The sequence below is a fragment of the Pieris napi genome, chromosome 19 (genome assembly GCF_905475465.1).
Source record: "Pieris napi chromosome 19, ilPieNapi1.2, whole genome shotgun sequence".
In the NCBI taxonomy this organism is placed as follows: domain Eukaryota; kingdom Metazoa; phylum Arthropoda; class Insecta; order Lepidoptera; family Pieridae; genus Pieris; species Pieris napi.
Window position 1 is genome coordinate 5422278 of NC_062252.1, and position 4931 is coordinate 5427208.

Sequence of the window (4931 nt, forward strand, 5' to 3'; positions counted from 1 at the left end):
GTATTAAATAAATTTCTATACAGAACCAGTTAAAAGCCTCTAAGAGCCTATTAGTAGATATCCAGCGTATTTCCAAAAGCCTTGCGATTTTCATTAACAACTTTCCTCAAATGTTTGTGATTGCTATGTTTCTTTTAAATCATCTTAATTTTACAAATTTATACGTTCCGGGGATTTTGAGGTATTGCTGTGGTTTTGTTCGAATTAAATATATTAAAATGTAGGTAAAACTTATTAGAATTTAGATAAACAGGTAAAAATATAATTAATCGTATAGAAATATTATATATTTGTATAACGCTTTGATAGTGGCACGGCGTATAATTATTTCCGTATGATTCACACTAATAGTGGACTGCGCACTAGCTTTGAAAATCAATGCGAAACCAGCTGAAATAAAGAGTTAACAACACATATTATATAATAGAAAATATTGACATTTTTGACAATCATATAAAGACATTAGCGTGTATACTTTCAGTAAAAAATATATTTAATTAAAAAATTGACGGGGATTTTTTCAATGAAAGTTAAGCAATGCACAAATCATATCATTATCTTAATCTAATAATTATGTTTACGGGAAGTAACTGTTAAGATTATAAAAAGTTTAAAGATAACAAATGCAACCGATGAATGCATATAAATAGACACGAATTAGGAGAAATGGTATCAATTGAAAAATTTATTCAAGGAATAAACATCAAAATGAAATACTTTGCAATTTTCGCCCTTGTCTTTCTTGCATTTGCCGCCTTTGTGCAAAGTGCTCCAGCGGGTAAGTAAAATTTATTCTTCATTTATTTATCATATTATATTTACAATATATTATATTATTCCTTACCTATTTACTTTTCAATAGTCATTAAGTTTTTATACAAACCTAGCCATTTGTTGCGACATCCTACGGGAATGGGAAATTTCCGAATTATATTGAAGCATTTTTCAAAGTACTGTGCTTAGATCCATGAAGTTATTCTGGCTGAATTGAGAATTATGTGTTTTCGGCGGGTTCTATTTGCAATTGACCAACGAAAGTTTTAGTTAAATATTAATCTACCCATAGTAATCCAGTCACTATACATTATTTATAAAAAGTTAACGCAAGCTTCAATTGTGTGCACATAAAAATAAAATATCTATAGTTTGTGACATAAACGTGATTTGAAGGCAAATTTAAATAAACTATTAAATTGATGGAATTTATAGCTGTGTACCCTAATAATCTAAATTCAATTTACTTTAATTGTTGTTTCTTTTCAGACGTGGAAGTTCCATCGGATGGCGTATCTGAAGCGATTGAACTGTGGTCATCAAGCAGCGCTCGCGCAGGGGAATCACGCCGTCGTGTTTGTACCGCACAGCTTTGTCGCGCGGTCTGCAGTTCGTTGGGCTACCGCTGGTCCCGCTGCAATGCTCAAAGATACTGCATCTGCAGTCGTTGATCTATGACGCAATAAGATCAATTCAGCATTATTTTTCTGCTTTATATCGTCATATTTTCGACTTTCTCTCTAAATAATATATATTGCAATAAATTATTTGTTGACTATCCTTTGTTTTATTTGGTACGAGGTTATATATATGTTCGATTAGAAGTCGAAATTGATTACCAGATGCAGAAGAATTTTTTTCATTTCTGTAATAGTAAACAAAGTCAAAACTCAATTACTATTTAAATTATTACTTTAATATGCTATTTATTTTCATTACGTTGCTCTTTCCGGGCTTTTTAATTACTTAAAATTCAATTATAAAAAAAATACGTTCAACACTATTATTATTATATATTATTTTTTATTGTGGAATATATTTGAATGTATACGACATTGGAGTCAATTCAAATTAATTACATTAAAACATACGTATAGAACTAGAATAATTGACTACGGTAAAGAAATATTAAAAATATAAAATTTAGTTTGTGTGTGAAAAAAAATAAATACAATACAATATCACCGACGATATAGCAATTTGAGATATATATGATACGATTCAATATTATAATCGTTATTGAAGTTACGGGGTAAGCCTCTCAAAATTGAACAATGGCGGTATTCTGTAACTTTAACATTGGGTTTTATACTGCCTGATGAGAAGTTTGCTACATCATCTCATCGAATGTTAAATAATGATTTAAATTGGGTATAAAAACGTTGAAATCGCTGAATAACTCGCTCTTATAGATATACTTATAACATTAAGGATACGAAGGAATGATAATCATGAAGCCGTCAAGTTTATTACGTTCAAAAAGTAACAAAACATTGATGATATTATCGTCACGTTAGTTTATTTATAGTTATAGTTTAATCTTACACAATACACTTATATAATACTGGTGGTACATTCATCTATTATAATTTTATTCAGATTAGGTTTGACATCTGTCATATGTAAAATAACTCTCTTGACCTACAGGCTTACGCTCATAAACCCATAAAAGAATGTAATTCAAACAAAACAAAAGAAACACAAAAAATAGATACCTAGGTAACACTGAAAATGTTTAGAAAATGAAAAACGGCTTTATGTAGAAAGTTGCCAATACTTTTATTGTTTTTCGAAGTAATCTCCGTTCATCTCTACATCATCGTCGCATTCGATGGAACCACTGAGAAAAACAGTGAGCCCATTCTTCTTTAGTTTAGTTTTAGTTTGTGCTAAGTCTCTTTTCTCAATATCACACGAAAAACCAAACCTTATAGACAGCATATTGAATCGTAAATATTGCTCAATAAAAACGTCTTGTTGCATATTTTTTAATTATAAATTAATAATATGAAACACGTAGTATATGATTTACTTGACTTCAAGTCTATAACCCGTGGATAGGGAAGAAGGCATCCACTGAGACTCTATTCCGTTCGGTCTTGAGCTTCAAATTTTACCGGGCTCCAAGTCTATTCGGCTTCTGCAATTGCCGTCTATTGCCTCTCCTGCAACTGTACGTCGCCAGATTTTCTTGTCACGTGTAGCTGTAGCTAATGATGAAATTTATTCTTCATTTATTTATCATATTATATTTACAATATATTATATTATTCCTTACCTATTTACTTTTCAATAGTCATTAAGTTTTTATACAAACCTAGCCATTTGTTGCGACATCCTACGGGAATGGGAAATTTCCGAATTATATTGAAGCATTTTTCAAAGTACTGTGCTTAGATCCATGAAGTTATTCTGGCTGAATTGAGAATTATGTGTTTTCGGCGCGTTCTATTTGCAATTGACCATCAAAAGTTTTAGTTAAATATTAATCTACCTATAGTAATCCAGTCAGTATACATTATTTATAAAAAGTTAACGCAAGCTTTAATGGTGTGCACATAAAAATAAAATATCTATAGTTTGTGGCACAAACTTGATTTGAAGGCAAATTTAAATAAACTATTAAATTGATGGCATTTATAGCTGTGTACCCTGATTATCTAAAGTCAATTTACTTTAATTGTTGTTTCTTTTCAGACGTGGAAGTTCCATCGGATGGCGTATCTGAAGCGATTGAACTGTGGTCATCAAGCAGCGCTCGCGCAGGGGAATCACGCCGTCGTGTTTGTACCGCACAGCTTTGTCGCGCGGTCTGCAGCTCGTTGGGATACCGCTGGTCCCGCTGCAATGCTCAAAGATACTGCATCTGCAGTCGTTGATCTATGACGCAATAAGATCAATTCAGCATTATTTTTCTGCTTTATATTTTCATATTTTCGACTTTCTTTCTAAATAATATATATTGTAATAAATTATTTATTGACTATCCTTTGTTTTATTTGGTACGAGGTTATATATGTTCGATTAGAAGTCGAAATTGATTACTCAGCCAATTCTAATAATGTACGAATAGCAATATAAGGACTTGATCTCAGTCCATATGTATTGGTATTCAATTCAAACACTGTAACAGGATCGGATTCCTTCTCACGCCACAGGATAAGTTGATAGCAACGGTCATCAGTATGAATTACAGTTTGCCTAAACATCATTTTAATATCTGCAACAAATACGATCTGATGTCTTCTAAAATTTGTTAAAATATCACCAATGTCACGATGTAACTTTGGGCCCGAATGCAAACATTGATTTAAAGAAACTCCATTGGAACTAGGTGCTGAGCCATCAAAAACTACTCTGATTTTACCACCTTTAAACACAGCATGATGTGGGATAAAGTAGTGCTCCTGTGTGCGCCAATCAAAATCAGAAACTGACATATGTCCGAGCTTAAAGTACTCGTCCATAAACTCAATATACTTAGCACGAAAAGTCGAATCTCTCTTCATTCGTCTCTCCATGGATGTTAACCTTTTCTCAGCTAAAATCCTGGAGTGACCCAAAAGAGGTCGGGATGGTAAGAAAGGTAACCGCGTAACAAACCTACCTGAACGGAGATGACCAGTGTTGTTCTGAAAGAACAATTCACATTCTTGGTGCTCCGGGTTTTCACGAGCCGCTGTGGGAGGCTCTTCGACTTCCCAAAACCGTTGAATAGCTTCAGCAAGTGAGAGTCCTACACACAAGTTACCATCTTCAACTGTAAGAGACTGTATTGGAAACACAGGACCCATAATGACATCACCAAAATCAGATGTAACTGCTACTAAGCCCCCTGGTTGTAAAAGTGTGCTTTTACTTAGTCGCAGCATGCCTAAAACTTCTGCTCCGAGTAGCAAATCAATTTGACCTGGAATATGAAATGTACAATCCGCTAAGTTAAGACTACGTGTAAAATCTAATATCTCCGATGGTAATTTAACAAGTGGGTGTCTGCCCATAACGTTATCTAAAATAATGGCAGAAGTTGTAATCTGTGGATGAGAGCATTGAACAGAAGAAAAAGTTAGTGTAACTTGTCCCCGCAAACCAGCAACCTTAAGACCGCCTACACCAAATATACCCCCACTAGCAGGCGAAATACGCAACTGTAACCT

The 4931-nt window shown here is 33.4% G+C and overlaps 1 long non-coding RNA gene across 1 annotated transcript; it reads left to right on the forward strand.

The window, feature by feature from the left end:
• The first annotated feature begins 497 nt into the window (after nt 1–497).
• LOC125059270 lies at nt 498–1552 on the forward strand. The gene is made up of 2 exons (XR_007118631.1): nt 498–778; nt 1264–1552. It is a non-coding gene; the product is annotated as an uncharacterized LOC125059270 (long non-coding RNA).
• The last annotated feature ends 3379 nt before the right edge of the window (nt 1553–4931 follow it).